Source organism: Anomaloglossus baeobatrachus, chromosome 3 (genome assembly GCF_048569485.1).
Source record: "Anomaloglossus baeobatrachus isolate aAnoBae1 chromosome 3, aAnoBae1.hap1, whole genome shotgun sequence".
In the NCBI taxonomy this organism is placed as follows: domain Eukaryota; kingdom Metazoa; phylum Chordata; class Amphibia; order Anura; family Aromobatidae; genus Anomaloglossus; species Anomaloglossus baeobatrachus.
In genome coordinates, this window is record NC_134355.1 from 351884816 (window position 1) to 351904540 (window position 19725).

Here is a 19725-nt window from a genome sequence, read left to right on the forward strand (position 1 = left end):
ACCCCAACTAATAATGCTGTCAGACTCCCAGTCAATGTGTGGAGCATGAGTCCGAAGCCATGGAAGACCCAGAAGGACGTCGTCTATACCCTCAGGCAAAACAAGAAAAGAAATCTCCTCTATGTGACCCTGAGACAGGGAAAGGCGCAAGGGGACTGTCCTCAATGTAATGGAGTCAGACAACATAGTTCCATTAACAACACGGACAGGAATAGGCGCCTCTAACATGATAGAGGGAATATTGTGTCCCTTTACAAATCCTGAGGACACAAAAATCCCGTCAGCTCCGGAATCCACAAAAGCCATAATAGGCCATGTATTCTCAGAGAACGAGAGCTGACCTGGGATACAACACTTAGAGGGTGCAGAAGACGTCTCTAGTAACCCCCCTCTAATGGTTACTAGGCCAGGGAGTTTCCCTGACGACTAGGACACTTGTTGGCATAGTGCCCAGCCTGACGACATACGTGACATATAGGAGGACCAGACTTGCGTAGTCTGGAGGACGTATGACCTAACTCCATAGGAGTGGGAGATGTTTCAGATGCTGAGGAAGATGGTAGTGGACCCTCAACAACTGGAATAGCCCGATGCTTAGGGCGTGAGGAAGAGACCTCGAGTCTACGTTCCTTATGGCGTACATCGATCCTCGTTGCTACTGTGATCAAGTCCTCCAGAGAAGCAGGGACCTCACGAGTAGCAAGGGCATCCTTGACATAGCCTGCCAACCCTCTCCAGAAGATAGGAATCAACACCTTCTCTGGCCAATCTAGTTCTGCCACCAGAGTTCTAAAAGCAATGGCATAAGAACTAGTGGATAACGAACCCTGAGATAGATCTAACAGTCTCAGGGCCGCATCATGGGTAACCTGCGGACCCATGAATACCGCCTTAAGAGCATCAAGAAAGTCTTGATGTCTCAGAGTAACCACATCAGAGCGCTCCCATAGGGGAGTCGCCCATTCTAAGGCTTTGTCCTGAAGTAAGGAGATGATAAAGCCTACTCTGGACCTCTCCGTAGAGAAGCGAGAAGAGTTGACCTCTAGGTGTATCTGACACTGACTAATGAAACCACGACATGATCTGGCATCGCCAGAATATCTGTTTGGCAGAGCAAGTCGAGGATCATGTGCAGATGTCACCATGGTCTGAGGTTTATCCTCTATACTCTTGAGCCGTGACTCAAGTACTTGTATGTAACGGTGTAACTGCTGATATTCTGCCATAACTGCCAGACCCTTGGCTCAGTCCTAATGTTACGGGGGGCTGTCTGATAATAACTGAAAGGAGTATCAGACAGTCAGGGTCCACCGTGCAAAGACTTTGCTGCAGACTATGGCAGAGTGCAATACCTCTGTTAACTCACAGAAGGATATAATAAGTAAGTAAAGCAATTCCTCCCTTACTTGGAGGGTGTGTGGAATGATCTCTGTTAATAATCACAGAGACAAAGGCAATGTGTGCGAAATGGCACCTACCTAGGTCCGCTCTTCTAGTGGTGCAAAAGAGACGAACAGCAGCGTAAGCCGCACAAAGCTCCTACCTGCGTTCGCTCCACTAGTGTGCGAGGACACGAACCACTAGATATGGCACCTGCCTAGGTCCGCTCTTCTAGTGGTGCAAAAGAGACGAACAGCAGCGTAAGCCGCACAAAGCTCCTACCTCTGTTCGCTCCCCTAGTGTGCGAGGATACGAACAACTGCCAGACGCAGTATAAGGAACGTTACCCTAGCGGCAACGTCCACCTACGAGTAGAATCACAAGGCCCAGCCAGACCATGTGCCTCAGGCACCTGCCTATGTCCGCTCCCCTAAGAGGTAAGGATACGGACAGCAGCCGAAGCTGTAAGGTATAAGAACGCTACCCTGCCGGTAGCGCTCACCTAGCATAGACAGAGGAATGCCTAGAGGAACGTGCACAGAGCGTCTACTCATATGCATGAACCAAGAGGACTGAGCACCATGCGGCGTGTGTCAGGGTCTTATATAGACTCTGTGCCTCATCCAAGATGGAGGACACCAGAGCCAATCCGCTGCCAGAACGACAGGAGTGACGTCATGCTGGCCTATCACCGAGCAAGACGTCACAAGCACATGACCAGCGACCAATCGGCATAGAAGGTGTCAGAGACATGTGACCTCGTGTCAGCGATAATGTCACCCGCACATGTGCAATGGCTCCAAGATTGGACTTAGTCTCCGGCGCTCGCACATGTGCAGTAGCAAGAAATCTGGACTTAGTCTCCAGCGCTCGCACATGTGCAGTAGCAAGAAATCTGGACTTAGTCTCCAGCGCTCGCACATGTGCAGTAGCAAGAAATCTGGACATAGTCTCCAGTGCTCGCAGCAACCGTAACACACATAATGGCAATTCCTGAGGCAAAATGTTAAAGACAATATATTTACCAAGGTGTATAGGTGGTATAGTAGACGGTCCACGGCCCCTCACTCCGACACGTGTTTCGCCCTGTTGCTTTATCAAGGAGCGTGACCGGAGTGGGAAGCATCGCAGTTTAAATATCCCCAATAACCAATGAATTAGTGCCAAACAAATTGTTTATTAAGGTTCAGCCAATCAGCTTCTGTTATACATACTCGCATGTGTTTGCTCACTTCCCGGTTTTATCATGTGATACTACGTCATCATTACCAGAATGTACTGCGGTATAAGCGTTCAAGCCGCCATGGCAACCTATCATGGAAGCACAGACGCTAAAGCATATATTTGCTCACTTCCTGGTTTTATCATGTGATGTACTACGTCACTATTACCAAAGTGCACTGCGGTGTGAGCGTTCCAGCTGCCATGGCAACTTGCCATGGAAGCACAGACGCTAAAGCCCACATGTGATGGGTGACGCCACACACCACACCTCCACAGATTAGGTCAGGTGGATGCCGGACGCGGTCGTCATTCAACGCCTCAAATATCACGCCCACCGTTGTCATGGGAATTGACTCTTAGGAGTACAGGAGGCATGATTCATGAGCAGCAGGACGCAATAGCTTAGGCGCCTGCGTGGGGATTGGATTCATCATTGGTGCTATAAGCAATGGGCGTGCCTTTTGCGGTATCATGTGACTTCTCATGAATCACGCCTCCTGTACTCCTAAGAGTCAATTCCCATGACAACGGTGGGCGTGATATTTGAGGCGTTGAATGACGACCGCGTCCATCATCCACCTGACCTAATCTGTGGAGGTGTGGTGTGTGGCGTCACCCGTCACATGTGGGCTTTAGCGTCTGTGCTTCCATGGCAAGTTGCCATGGCAGCTGGAACGCTCACACCGCAGTGCACTTTGGTAATGATGACGTAGTACATCACATGATAAAACCAGGAAGTGAGCAAATATATGCTTTAGCGTCTGTGCTTCCATGATAGGTTGCCATGGCGGCTTGAACGCTTATACCGCAGTGCATTCTGGTAATGATGACGTAGTATCACATGATAAAACCGGGAAGTGAGCAAACACATGCGAGTATGTATAACAGAAGCTGATTGGCTGAACCTTAATAAACAATTTGTTTGGCACTAATTCATTGGTTATTGGGGATATTTAAACTGCGATGCTTCCCACTCCGGTCACGCTCCTTGATAAAGCAACAGGGCGAAACACGTGTCGGAGTGAGGGGCCGTGGACTGTCTACTATACCACCTATACACCTTGGTAAATATATTGTCTTTAACATTTTGCCTCAGGAACTGCCATTATGTGTCTGTATGTACTCATGGTTGGGAGTGTTGTATTTTCTAGGATGGCCGCTTAAACTATTGCCTGAATTTTAATATGAACATCTCATTATTTATAAGCTTATTTATTCTATTTATTTTGGTGGCTTTCTTACTCCCTCCCCCCAGCACATTGGCACTTTAATTGCATTAGTTGTGAGAAAATCTCTCTTTGAGACAATTTTTGCCGAATATTACTTGGCCATATAGATCTATTATAGGTGGCAATTATTTATTTATTTAAAAACTCCCATGAAATGTGTATATATGGAGTTTTTATGGTATAATTAAATTTGATATCTAGTCCATGACCCTTAGTACTGTATTTATCATCTTGCACTTTTTCTTGCTGTTTTTTCTATTGTATATTTTGTATGATTTTAATTCATATTTCAATAAAAATTAATTTTTAATCTATTTATATTGTTGTGATACCAATGTGATATGACTGAAAGAATGTGTGATTAGATAGGAATCATAATCAAAAGATAGGAGTGATCCCAGATATTATTTGACCTATCAATAATTCAGTATCAAAGAGATGTCCTTTGGATAATATTTCACTAATGATGACCAAGGAATACATGTCAACCAGGTTTTTGAAGCAGTTTCAAGATAACGAGGAAGTCACATTTACAGTTCCACTTACCGGAAACTTGTGGTTGGCTTAAAGACAGGTTTAAGGAAGCTTGCACATGAAATTTACGGCTCATTGCAATATTTCACTAACACTATGGTCAAACTGTGGTCGGCCAGTTGACAACTGGCTAAATGTGCAGGAAATGTGCAGGAAGCTGCTGGTGCCCACAGCAGTTTGTGGTCAAGTTACATGAACATGACTCAGCTGTCACATGCTGGTGACCATTTAAACACAACCTACAAATTTTCCTATAAAAAATACACCGGACTCGCTTAATGTTAGGGAAAACCTTCCAGGACATTGAAGTGTACGCACTGTTCCTGTGATGCAAGATGCCATGTTGATTCCTTATCATTAACTCGAGTTCCCTCCGATGTGAAAGGATTGCTACAACATAACGGTAATGTTGATGCATATTTCTGTTATTGTATAAGTTTCTATGACTATAGTTCTAAATGCCTATGTACCATTGACTATATATATTCATGTGCTATTAAAATAAATAGTATCTTGGTATAAAGAATATTAGTATTCGTGCCTGATTAGGATATCAGTGAGCGCTTCGTAAGTACGGGCTTTCAGCCCCCTTTTTAGTAGAATTTAGCAAGACATAAATTGGCGTAGTCGGCAGGATTACTTCTATAAGAAGTAATTATCGAATTTTTGTAATTTAGAAGTTAAAAACATATATTTGGCAAATTTCCAGATATATTTTTTCAATCTTTTTGCATAGTGTCAAAATGTTCAGAAAACGTAAGGATAATGTTAAGGAGGTTGTTGTGGAGATCCCGAGCTGGATTGAGGCTCCCTACAATCTTATAGCACATGAATTGGTCAATTGTGGATTGGCAGAACAATGGCAGAATAAGCTTAAGGGTAGTGAAGCTACTGATGTTGTGAATGTACTCAGTGGTGCCCCTGTGAAAACAGGTGATGTAGTGTCTTGTGGATTGGCAGAACAATGGCAGGACAAGCTTATGGGTAGTGAAGCTACTGATGTTGTGAATGTACTCAGTGGTGCCCCTGTGAAAGCAGGTGATGTAGCGTCTTGTGGATTGGCAGAACAATGGCAGGACAAGCTTATGGGTAGTGAAGCTACTGATGTTGTGAATGTACTCAGTGGTGCCCCTGTGAAAGCAGGTGATGTAGTGTCTTTAGCACGGCACAAACAATGGCAGGATAAGCTTAAGGGTAGTGAAGCTACTGATGTTGTGAATGTATTCGGTAGTGTCCCTGTGAAAGCAGGTGATGTAGTGTCTTTAGCACGGCGCAAACAAGGACAAGATGAGCAAAGTGTGAAAGATCAATTGACAAAACTGGTTGCTCATATGAGGAGTAAAGGATGGGAAATCAATGATGCTAAGGTTCAAGGACCGTCTCAGGTGGTAACATTTCTAGGGATTCAGTGGAACAAGGGGCACAGAGAGATCTTGCCCAATGCCAGACAGAAAATTATTAATTTTCCGGTCCCTAAATCCAAACAGGAGACTCAGTCTTATATTGGATTGTTTGATTTTTGGAGACAACATATCCCTCATTTGGGACATATGTTGGCTCATTTGTACAAAGTAACGAGGAAAAAATATGAGTTCCACTGGGGAGAGGAACAGCAAAATGTGTTTGAGATGGTCAGGGAAGTGTGGCAAGACATTGAAGGGATTATTCAATCTACCAAGACCACTGTATTTCATGTCGATGCTCATGTCCCTACTAACTCACTTGAACGTTTGTTTAATTCAGAAGCAGATAAAGCAGCAGCCATCAGACAAGTCAGTCCAACAGTTGACAAGGCAAGGTACAGCTGTTTGGGCACACCAGAAAGAGCGCCACCTTATTCAGCAGGTGTAGCCCTCAGTACATTGGAAACTGTCGTGGTACCCCCAGGTAAGGTAAAACCAATTTCAACAGGATTGGGTTGCCATACACCAAAGGATCATTATGGTCAAATAGCCACTCGTTCTAGTTTAGCGTTAAAAGGAGCCATAGTGGTGGGAGGGGTAATAGAGGCAGATCATCAGGGAGAAATCAAGGTACTGATGCTAAATTTGGGAAATGAAAATTTGATATTGATGAAACACCAGAAGGTGGCTCAGGTGTTGATAATTCCAATAAACTTGTCTGAAATAAGAGAAGGAACTGCCCCGTCAGAATTAACAATACGGGGTACTAAAGGTTTTGGATCCTCTAATATTAAAAATGTAGGAGCAAAAATATGGATTCAAAACCTCCAAGGACCGCCCTCAGAGACAGAGGTAATAGCGGTCGGAAAAGATCGTACTCTCCTGATAATGAGACCAGGAGTGGAGAAGTGGGAATATGTCCCACAAGAAAAATGTTATTTACGAGAATAATAGAGTATCTTTATTTGCAGAAGGTGTGGTAAATAACCGGAATCCATGGTATCGGTTATTGGGAAGAGCTCGATAGTGATGAGATGGAGAAATTCCTGTGTTTGATGTTTGCCTCTTTGGTCGTTGGATGGACAAGTCTACATCAGGAGGAACCTATGGCGAATAAATTTCTGATGCATCATCACATTTTCAACACACAGATTGCTGGATCTGTACACATTCTTCGCTTACAGCCACCAATATCCCGTATCTGGATGTCTCGGTATCGATGGAGGAAATCTTAAAGTGGAAAAGTTGTTCTGATCATCTTGCTGATAAAGACACTTGAAATGTTCGTCTATAGAATACTACAGTACCCATTTCCGTAGTGGGATGGATCAATCTTCCATGGTGGCAAGGCAATTTGAATGCAACAGTCACCAATTTGCAATATCTGGCTTTTAAGGGAGGAATTTGGGTACCAAGAAATAAGACTGGACTGACCAACCTGGGATTCATCTCTATGGGGAATATAAAAATAAGTTTTGGGACAGCTATAAATACTGTAGATGCTTTTAAACCCAGCTTAGTGGAAAGGACAATTCATGATATGTTATGGCCTTATGCCAATATGTTCATAAATGGGACTAGTGAAACTTGTAGTAACATATCGGGAAATGTAATGTTTAATGATTCCTTTGAATATCGAGCAAATGCCCAAACACATGATATTCAAGGGAGCTTTTCAGATAATATTGCTTTTAGTTTTAATATACTGTACAAAGTAGTGAAAGTGATTATATTTGTGATTCAACGTTTATCTAAACAAACCAAGAAAACAAAATTTGTGGCAAACAATATTTCTTGGTCATGGTATGGTATATTCCGAGTGATCTTCTTCTAGTGGAATACTGATGATGGAAAATAATCCCTGGGATCAAGGACCGATTGTGATACCAATGTGATATGACTGAAAGAATGTGTGATTAGATAGGAATCATAATCAAAAGATAGGAGTGATCCCAGATATTATTTGACCTATCAATAATTCAGTATCAAAGAGATGTCCTTTGGATAATATTTCACTAATGATGACCAAGGAATACATGTCAACCAGGTTTTTGAAGCAGTTTCAAGATAACGAGGAAGTCACATTTACAGTTCCACTTACCGGAAACTTGTGGTTGGCTTAAAGACAGGTTTAAGGAAGCTTGCATATGAAATTTACGGCTCATTGCAATATTTCACTAACACTATGGTCAAACTGTGGTCGGCCAGTTGACAACTTGCTAAATGTGCAGGAAATGTGCAGGAAGCTGCTGGTGCCCACAGCAGTTTGTGGTCAAGTTACATGAACATGACTCAGCTGTCACATGCTGGTGACCATTTAAACACAACCTACAAATTTTCCTATAAAAAATACACCGGACTCGCTTAATGTTATGGAAAACCTTCCAGGACATTGAAGTGTACGCACTGTTCCTGTGATGCAAGATGCCATGTTGATTCCTTATCATTAACTCGAGTTCCCTCCGATGTGAAAGGATTGCTACAACATAACGGTAATGTTGATGCATATTTCTGTTATTGTATAAGTTTCTATGACTATAGTTCTAAATGCCTATGTACCATTGACTATATATATTCATGTGCTATTAAAATAAATAGTATCTTGCTATAAAGAATATTAGTATTCGTGCCTGATTAGGATATCGGTGAGCGCTTCGTAAGTACGGGCTTTCAGCCCCCTTTTTAGTAGAATTTAGCAAGACAGTGTCCGAGGAGGTTGGACACGCAGGGGCTGCTCTCAGCCCCTCAGGTTTGTATTGTTGTGTTTTATTAATGTTTTCCCTTTGTTTTTCAGATACAGCTCGTCGGGCGACAGGGTGTAATCGCTCACCCTGCTCTCCCACATAGAGACCGGTCGCACAGAGTGGGGTCCGTCCGCCACTACTGTTGTCTTCCGTATCTGTCTGGCAGTGTACCCGGCCCCTCCAACACAGAAGAGTGTTTGAGGTGCATCCGCAGTGAGGAAAAGTGCGATGTCGTTGATAAAGGCGGAGGGTCCTGCCCCCCTCCCCAAACTCTCTCGCTCCTGAGCCTGATTGTGGGGTAGGAGGACGAAGACCGTACCTGGGATGGAGAGGTACCCCTCCGATCTCCCTTTGACTATGCCCGGGACGACTGTCGAGATGTCTTCGCTCGCCTTCCAGGATGATTCCAGGATCACCTCAGGACCTTCAAGATAAGTACTCTGCACTCACCCTCCTTCTCCCCCGTTCCGGGCCATGGGAGGAAGGATCCCGTCTTTATATATTCACCACAGCCCCTTCACCACCTAGGTTAGGGGGTCCTGATATTTCCCTAATAGCCATCTACCGCAGGCCCCTCTGTAGCTTGCTCCCCCTGTAGTGTGGCCTCCCTGTGCTCCCCCGATCGCCCCCCCCCCCGCGCTTTTCCCCTGCCATGGCGCTCGCTAATAGGCGTCCGCTCCGGCGGCCTACCTTAAAATATTTAGCCCCCAGCTCCATTGCGGCCTTCTTCCTCAGTTGCGCCACGCCCTGGCCTCTCACCGCTAAGCGTTTGCGCTCCTTCCAGGCCACGCCCCCAGCCAGGAATTCTTCTGCCCGCGCGGGCTTTTTAAACTTTGGCCCGCCTCTTCTGGCGCACAAGCTCACAATCCGGCTCTCCTGCTTCCTCGTGCAGGCGCCGCCCCCCCCCTCTTTCCTGGCGCCTGATGTCACTTCCCGGCGCCGAGACCTCTGGGGGACGTCATTCTGCCCGCCCTTCCAGCACCACAGACCAAGCCTCCCGGCTTGGTAAGTAACGCCGCCGCAGCTTCAGCGTTCCCCGCAGGCAGCCAGTGCGATTCAGGGCCCAGCGCACCCTCGCTGGCAGACAGCTTCCCTGTGCTACCTGCAGCCAGGCTTTCCCCGCAGTAACCGCTCCGGGCTGCCCGGGCACCACTGGACTCTCCTGGCCTCCCTTACTGCCCCCAGTCTCTGCAAGACTGATGAGAGAGAGAGAGTGTAAATAGAAAAAAAAAAAGCCTTAAGCATGCCTCCGAACCCTCTTTTTCCTTTTATTTGTTGAAAGCGCTATTTACTGCCATAGGCATCTATTCCTGATCCCTGAGTTCCCGTTCACTTACAGTGAGCTGTCTCCCCTCTGACACATATTATATGTCTAGAACTACTTCAGGGAGTATTAGCTACCTCATACTACAGCATGCCCAGATTCCCTCCACTTCTACAAGTACGGGATAACACTCTTCCACACGAACTCTGCTAGGGACCACCAGTCCTCTGGCAGGTCACTTGTCTCCAATGTGCTGTCCCTGACCTGCCCATCTCCAGGAGTACTCCAGTGTTCTGGGGTCCTGTCCACTTCCACGGTCAGTGTGTTTCGTCTTCCTGCCTACTCTGCGGTACCCACTATCTAGTGTGTCGCTGTTCCTCATATCCCTATCTACCGTAGGGTCGCTATCTAGTGTGTTAATGTTCCTCATGTCCCTACCTATCGTAGGGTCACTATCTAGCGTGTCAGTGTTCCTTATGTTCCTATCTTCCACAGGGTCAGTGTTCTTTTGACCTGTCCACTTTTTATGTCAACCTGTCCACTATCCAGTGTGCCAGTGTCTCCAAGTACCAGTCCTCTACTCAGTGTACCAGTGGTTTTTTTTCTACGCACCGGTCTACTACACCAGTGCGCCAGTGTCTCCAGGTACCTGCCCTCTATCCACTGTGTCAGTGTTTTCTCTTTGCCCTGGTCTACACCAGTGTGCCCGTGATCTCCACCTGTGTGTCAGTGTCTTTATGCACCTATCCACTATCCAGTATGCTTGTCTTTTCTCTATGCACTAGTCTTCACCAGTGTGCAAGTGTCTCTATGTACCTGTTCGCTATCTGGCGTACCAGTGTTTTTTCTACGCACTGGTCTACACCGGCATGCCAGCGTTTCCCTACGCGCTGGCCTACACCAGTGTGCCAGTGTTTCTATATGTACTAGTTTTCATCGGTGTTCTAGTGTTTTCTCGTATTTGTCCACTATTCAGTGGTCCAGCGTTTCTCTATGCACTGACCTACTCCTGTGTGCCAGCGTTTCCCTGTACCTGTCCACTATCCAGTATGCCAGTGTCTGCGTCATGCCTGTGTGCTCCAATACCCAGGTGCTTTTGGGACCCTGCCCGCTATTCCGTGGGCCAGTGTTTCTACGTGCATTTGTTTACTCTGGTGTACCAGGGTTTTCACAAGCCCTTACACTACTCAGTGTAACAGTGTTTCTATATGCACCTGTCTACACCACTGTAACAGTGTTGTATGAACCTACCCACTGTTTAAGGTGTCAGGTTTCTACTTGCACCTGTCAGTTTCAGTGTGCTAAAAGTCTTTCTATCAACCCGTCCACCATCCAGATTGATAGTTCCATAGACCTGTCCACTTGCTTGTGTGCCAGTGTCTCTATATGTCGGTCCATCTTCCAGGGTGCCAGTATCCACTATCCAGTGTTTCTCTATGTACCTACCCGCCATCCGGTGTGCTAGTATTTCCAGAACGTACCCTCTATCTTGTGTGCCAGTGTTTCTGTATGTACCTGTCTACTACAGCGTGACAGTGATTTGATGAGCCTGCCCACTATCCTATGGGCCAGCACTTATCATAATCAGGAGCCGAATACAGCAACAGGCTTGAGTAGCTTGTTCAGCTTTTCCGCTCATCTTTGACCAAGGCGAGAGCTCCATCCAACACTGCCCCATGATGCGGCACTGTAGCAGCTGTCACATTCAGTGCCAGTATTCAAGATCGATGATCCTCTGCCCGATATCCAATGGGCTAGCGTTTCTCCAGACCAGAAGCTGGATACTGTAACAGGTATGTGTTGCTCTGCTCACGACCCAGTGAGTCGAACAGACTACCTCACCTAGTGGGTCATGTATCTCCTCATCTTCAACTGAGGCGAGGACTGTGGTCTCCATGGACCCCTAACGCGGTACGGCAGGAACTGTCATTAAGTTGCTTCCCAGTGACCTGAGGCTTTCTCCTACTTCAAACCACTCATTCGGGTAAACAGGAGGTAAGCCATGGTCCACCGACCAGTGCATTGTCTTCTTTTTTCTGCAGCAGTTATTTACTCACTTCTCAGCGATCTGCAGCCATCTCCTACCTCACACCATACGTGTAACAAGATCTCGAGGTAAGGTAACACGCGACCATCTGACTGGAGGGTCGTGTGATTCACTCCCTGCATCAACCACGGACCCCATGACTCCGCACAGCAGCAGCTCTCGTTTAGTCGCTTCCCAGTGACACGGGAGCTCCTCCTACCTTGCACCATTCATCTACGGTAGCCACGAGGTAAGGCTTTTTTCTCTGACCGTACGTTGGCTGCGTCGTTTTTTGAGGCAGCAGTCATCTTGTTTCTCAAATGAGGTAAGCAAGGTACGGCTCTGTCTGCTAACCGGTATGTTGTCTGCTTTACTTCCTGCCACCCTCCTCGGGTGGTTCATAGTATCCGCCTATTGTTTGGCCTAGACCAGCCTTAGCCGCGCCCTTTACTAGGGTTTCGGCCAGGTACTGCATATGTTTAAATCCATAGGTCATTACTTACATTCTCTCTCTTCCAAATAGAGATCAGATTCCTCAGTCCCTTCACAGATAACAGATGAAGTTAAGAACCAGACACAGGATCGTCTAGCAAGTATCGATTCCACGGAGGACCAATTTCACCAACGGACTTCTAGTATCCTGACGGCCCAGTCATTGGGCTCACATTTCCGGACCAGCTGTAGGTTTTAAGCATCGTCTTCTGGCCATTTTCTGCAACAGATTTCTTCAGAGAGCCCTGAATGCTCAGGCCACTGGGTGTTTCCATCTGAACACTCAACGCTACAGCGAGTGGTCCCCATCTGATCTGCCAGTCTTCGCTAACACCTAGGTAGGACCTGCTTCAGTTTCAGGCCAAGAGGGGTCTGCCTCTCTTTCCCTCTCTTGTAGCCATTCTAGAAGGCTCGTAGAGATATGCTAGATCTCTTCGAATTCTCTGCCATACAAATTTCCATGATTGCTCTCCACCACTTGGCCTCAGACGCTCGTGGAGTCATGCATTTCTCAAGCAGAGTCTCTGCCAGACCATTTAACCTCACCTATTCTCGGTCATTTCTTCCCCTCCGTTGTCACTTCTGGTTGCGACTTGATAACGCGTTTTCACGTCACTCTTCCATTTTCCTTGCCACCTTCCCAGGATAGGCTTCACTCCTCTGGTCGGCTAGCGCTTAGGCCAGTGACATAGTCCAAGCCTTTCCTTGTGTCCCCCTTGGAAGGGTTTTTTCCTTCTCCCATTCCAGGTCGTACATCCCAGGTCTTGTGCCTATTTTCAGTCACAAGAGCCTTCCCCCATAGGGGGTTCTCCTTCCAGTATTTCACTTCAGTGGCCATCTAGTACCCAAATCCGGAGTTCGAGTTTTCCCAGTCACGCCATTGTAGATGCCCGGACTCTCTTCTCCTGTCTGTCATGTGATAGTGGAAGTTGGTTATTGGATTTCCCTCGGCTCCTTAACCTTCTCTTTTTTTTTTCTCCGGACTTCGCAAGTTTTTTCTGGACTTCCTTACACAGGGGAATTATCTCCCGCATTTTTTTTTCCTGCCTGCAGGCTGTTCCGTCCACTAGGGTCAGATCATTTCCCTCGGTTCTGTAGAATCAACAGGTCAAGCCCCCCTATGGTGGAGTTCCCTTACTCTCTCCTCGAGTAGCTCGTCTCTTCTCTCAGCCCAACTCCCCTGCACACTTTCAGGCAGTTGGCGTTCCCTTTTAGTCATTTAAGGCAGTAAAGAGCCAAGGCTCGGTGCGCCTCCGCTTACCTGGCACCTACCTCTGTGAAGGCCTAGGCTATGAATCGTTTGTCCAGTATGATATTATATTATAATAAGATTAATCTGTATTTTCTATGTTTTATGTATTGCTTTTTACATATACCTGAATGAAATGTTGCAAGGATTGTAAACGTAAACCAACTATGCTTAGGGCTAAGTAATGAGTTTGCAGTCTCATAAATAAGTAAAGTGACATTCTTCAATGTCTTCTTCCAGTCTTGGAAAACCGGTTAGACTCATGATTAAGCAATATTCTTGAATAGACTTTCCTCTCTTCCCAGACACACCTGAATGCCTTAAAGGAATGTTGTTTTACAGGACTGTCCAAAAAGCTGTATAAAATGTTATGCTTTTGAATACACTGGCAGAAGGCATCCACTTCTCCCAAATAGAGACACGTTTCTCTGTGTGGTCATTTTCCTGATTCATATACATCTGTGCAGTTCTGATTTGAAATCCACCTCTGTGACCCTGAGAGACCGGGAGGTCTCCCCCAACAGTTTGGCGCCCAAATCGTGGGGCCCCCATAAGGACACCCCGATACCTGGACACCCCGATACCTTGGACGTCACGGACCAGGACCTCCCTTCGCTCCAACAGGCCTGATCAACCTACAACCCCGGTGAGTGTTTGCATATTGTGTATTCACTGCCGATACGGTTGTTCTTGGAGAGGAGGGGGTGACAGGTCTTGTGTCCCCATCGGAGTTAAAGGTACCCGATAGTGACTCGGCGGTGGTGCCCTCTGGGGGCCCAGTAGATCGAATCCTACCCTGTGGTGTGGATTTCAATTGTCACAAGGGATCCGGAGGATGGATTGTAGGGAGTAAGAGGGCAGCAGTTGGATATAGCTGGATAGACTGACCCGATCCGTAGTTTGAGGATATGGGGGGGATACCCGTGATCGAAGATAGGGATTAGGACAATAAATTGGTACAGCTGACCAAGTCCGAAGGGCGGGACATTCTTGTATGTGACATTTTTGTACGTCCTCCTCCTTTCACGGGACACCTTTGTTTTTACTTAGCTGAGGGAGCTAGAGTAAGGGTGGAACGCCCAGTGCCGGCCGGACTGTAGCGTGCACCATATAGTCTTGAATTAGTGTAATCCAACTGCCACCAAGACAGCAACAATGTTTAGGTGGAGAAAGAAGAAAGTTGAGAAGCCGGAAGGATCACAGAATGTTATAGAACTAGTGACAGACAGAGAGGAAAAGAAAGTTGTGCGCCATGCCTCAGAGATTTCTAAGGTGTTAGGTTTGCCTAGGAGCGGATGGCTATAGCTGTCACATGGAATGCGGCGCTGAAGGGAAAGAAAGTGAAGTTGAAAGATAAAGGATTGTGGGAAGATGCACAGGTGTTTGGTAAAGTGTAGCGCAGATGTTGCAGTCAGAAGGATAGGTTGAAATAGAAGAAGAAGGTGCAGGAGACAGGGGTGTATGTTAACCCAGCTAATTCAAATTTACATCATGCTGGGGGAAGTTGCCCAGCAAATGGTTTTACAAGGTGGTCAGACGATTCAGGAAGAATCAGAGGAATATGTTGGATAGCCTGGTGAGAATAGAGAGTTTACAAGTACAAAATTTGTTACATTGAGTCCCTGAAGTGTCGACCCCTTATTGTACAAATAAGTGAAAATTTTGAACAATTGGTGTTGTAAAAGTGTGGCAGCATTATATCTTAAAATAGAATAGGGGCAGGTAAATACATATTTTTGCACCGTGTTAGCTAATCTAAAAATCATAAAGACTTACCCCAATAATGTTGGAAGGTATTATATCCATTTAGAAAAAATAGATCCAACAGAGACGTGTATTATGGAGAATTAGATTTCTTGAGATACAGACTGCCAGTATTTCATTAATATTTTGATTTTCCTTTCTTTCATGGATATTAGTGTACAGTATATACGAACTGTGTTATCTATTGTAAGGTCTCAAAACTCCCCAGCAATGCATATTGTTGCAGAGAACTTTGCTAGATTAGTACACTAAAAAAAAAAAAAAAAAGGTGTTTTGAAAAACAATGCATGGGGAAGGGTTCTTAAAAGTCTATATAGTGTCTATATAGAGAGAATTGGATAGAAGGGGAAAGGGAAAAGAAAGACAGAATTTTGAGTTATGTATATAATAAAAATGTACCTTGTGAGCGACCAAAAATGGCGATGGTGTGGTATGGGCCTGTTCTAGCTGTCACTGGAAAACTCCGGATGAGAGTGAACTTTGTTGTGGATGTGGAGACTCTAGGCCGCAATACTATGATAAACCATGTGCTATTTTAGGTTAGATCTAAAAATGGTGGATGAAGCACATGGTGGTCGAGGCATGGTTATTACAAAAGAAGTGAGATGGGGATGTGTGAAGAAGACCATGTAATGTGTAAATGTTTAAACAACAGATTGGGTGGACTACTACATACTCAGACAGAAAAAAAGGTGTTTTATCTATAATTAGACTAAGATCAATTATATATATATATATATAAAGTAATATTTGGGACTTGGGTCAGTCATAAAGAGAGTATCAGGTTAGTAGGAAATTGGATTTAATGAGTATTTGCAATGTGAGCCTCAGGGATCAAAATGTTAATATCCATTGCTATATTGAAAATATTAAATTAAAGCTGTTAGTAAAAGTTTATAATACTGAAAGATTTAATATGAATGAATGAATGAGTGGTTGTGCTGGAGATGGCAGTGGAAGACATTTAAGATATATCCAGTGTGTAGGTTGGATTGAGTCAGCACAGTCCAGTTGTGGATGGGATGGGTGAATTTTGAGAGTTGCATGGTTTTTTTTTTTTTTGTTTGTTTGTTTTTTTTAAAAAGAAATAAATAAAGGAGTAGATAGATTTTTAACCCAACAAGGGGAAGACAAGCCCTGTTTGCTATTGGCTTCAGGGTGTGGACCCAAAATACAGGTATTTCCAGTTTGTGGGTCAAACAACTAAAGTTTCAACTTACAGGGGGGGGGTAGTCCTATTATTTGCTATAAAAAAAGGAGACTTTTCTCTACTTTAGCAATGCATTGTAAATTATATTGGAAAAAGTAATTGACAATAGTGTTTTATTTTACTGATTCTATCTAAACAGAATAAATTGAATTGTTGACATGTTTAGATTTATTGGCAGATATTGGAGCATAGAGGTCAGGCTGTGTACAATTAGTTAATTATTATAATCTTTATTAATAATCTAATTTATTAATAATTATAATAATTTGGTTTACGGTGGATGATTTATGGCATTCTGTGTTTGATATATAATGTATTGAATAATCTGTTTTCTTTTTATAGAAAGATTGTAATGCAGATTTCTGTGTTTCAAGCAAAGGTTGAAAAGTCATTGAAATCGTTTTCCATTCTAAGGCTACACATAACATATTTATGGTGTTCCCGGTTAGTTATGGTCTATACAATGTGACTTTTGTGCCTAAATGTAGAGCTCCGGTGACACACACTTTTTGAATCTAATTATGCTTTGGATAATGGATTCAAAAAGGGGGGAAAGCACTATTTTTAAGTTTTTAATTTGTTAATCAATTGAGTTTGTCTATTAAGTTTTCTTTATATTTTTATCTGTAATGGAGGATATAGCAGACAGACATATATCTCATGATTGCTCTGCTGTAACAAGAATTGTCAGATTTTGAACATGTCTCAGATGAGCCCATTGCTAATGCAGATTTTAAGTTTTTTCGTAGATGGATCCAGATACCAAGATGCTGGTTGATTTTGCACTGGATATGCTGAGGTTACACAACATGAGGTAATAAAAATCAAACCACTCCTCTCCCATCGGAATAGGAGAACGAGATGAAGATTTGCGATTGCTGTGGTTTGTAGAGCGGAAAGGGGTAAGATAGTCAAATGTGGCTATAGGCAGCAGATCTTTTCTAGTGTGACGTGAAAACCCTATAAAGACCGTAGAGTGCATATGAGCCCAGGTGGAGGCTCTCGCACAGGTGCAGACAGCAAAGAAGCAGTGAATGGGCCTAGAGTTGAGAGTCCTTTACCAATGCAGACCAGTTCCTTGGTGGCTCCTTGTGTTTGTGTTTTTAAATCCCTACAGAAACAAGTGATTCAGCAAGGAACGGAGTGTGAGACGCAGGGAGCCAGCTGACTGAGGAAGGTCTGTGGATAAAGGGCAGTAAGCTTTCTCTGCCATGAGTGCTCTACTCAATAATGGCCCAGGTAACCCATGAACACATGTGACAAAGATCATTATAAGTGTGGTGGTGGACAAGATATGGGCGGCACCAGTGCTCAGTACCCAGGTGGCCAGACACACCAAGTCTTGTACGACCTGTGCTTAATACAAAGTAGAGAAACTAAAAAGACCTCGTAGAAACACTCCCCTCATCCGCTCTACTGCTCCGGTGATTGCAGATTAGTCATATACATCTACCATGAGTAGGTTTATGTGAGTTTGTGCGTGTTGTGTAAATTTCTTTCCAGGTTTGGTCAGAGGCATTCCAGTGCAGAAAGCGACGTTATTGCTGAAAAGCACATGATGAAGGTGGTATGTAAAAAATGGGTTTACAGAAGTAAAGAAAGTGTATATTTTTATAGAAAGGTGGAAACTTCTTTTCGTGATAAACAGGTCTATTTGTAAGATATTTTTTGGTTTATCTCAGGCATGTACAATTTTTTTTTATATGATTGACTAAATAGTGTGATAAACAGGTGTATTCTCCAATTCCAGATTTTAAATCAGTGTCAGGAGCACGTGGTCTTCAGTCAGGGGACTGATTGATCCTAAAAGGACAAGCGAGAATGAGCCATCCAGCCACAGACATGTCAATAAGCACGACGGCAGGGCAACATGGATTCACACGTCGCATTGCAGAAGGGTCGGCCCACCGAAGCTACACTGAGCGTCTTGCTTGTATTTATCCTTTTTAAAAGACCTGTACAGTGTCAGACCATCATTGCCAAAATACGTAGAAGAGAGGACTTAGAGAACCTTGAGACATGGGAAAGTCCAACTACAAAGGGTGAGGACTCGTCTAGGAGTCTTTAGTCTCAAACCGGTGAAGAAAACCCTTTCCCCTCTCCGCCCATGCCTCAACGTTCAGTCAGGCAGGTTTTCCCAACAGATCTCTTTCCCTCTCTTCCTAAGGGAACACAGTACCCTTAGTATTCGGAAATGGCAGAAATAAGTCTTTAGGGGGGACTGGCACCATAAGAATTGAGTAACCTGAAATACTTAATTCAGCCATTTCACAGACCCCCTATACGTAGTTTAGTCGATGTAGCCTAATATACATATTTATGAATGCTTTTGTTTTCTTCTAACACATATATAAATATATTCGTTGATTTGCCTTAATACAAAATGCCAGATGTTAACCCTCTAATCCTGGGAAAAGTTTTGGGAGAGCCCATCCCACCAGGCTGATGTCTCCCCGGCCTAGTCTGCTGAGCACTGGCAGTGACACGCGAGTTAACATCTTCGCCTCAGAAACCAATGGACCTAAAACAACTGAAGCAGAGAGCGGCTGCCATTCCACCCATTATCTCAGAAGGCTTCTCTGAGTCAACGCCTCAAACTGTTCACATGAAGCCTCATCACGCTTTGGATCTTTATCAAGAGCAGATCACCAAGGTTCACGAGTCGGCCCTGGACAGGACTAGCACCAACCAAGTATCCTTCTTCTCATTTAACATCTGGAAAAGACCACAGACAACGTGTAGTAAATGTTGTTTTGTTATGTGCTAACCTCAAGATAAGATCTAGACTCAAACTTCCTTGGTCAGGATAATGTGCCCTAATGAAAGTGTTAATGCCGATCCTAATAAGCCCTGTAAATCATGGAGTTACCCTTGAGCAGATAAGAACAAGTAACCAAGGTAGAACCAGGCCCCGTAGAACTGTGTCAAACAATGACCTATTGGAAGACCCCCATGTATATATTGATGTAATTGGAGTCCCAAGGGGGGTCCCAGATGCGAATAAGGCCAGAGATGAAGTAGCAGCAGGATTTAAGTCCTTACTTCCCATTATTACTGTGAATAAAAATGTTGCATGGATCAATTATCTATTATAATCAACAGAGATTTGTTAATTACTTCAGGAACTCCTTAACTGGGTTAGCTACTCAGTTGGGTCAGACTACTCTGCTGGCCAACCAGAACCGGATGGCTCTGGATATGCTATT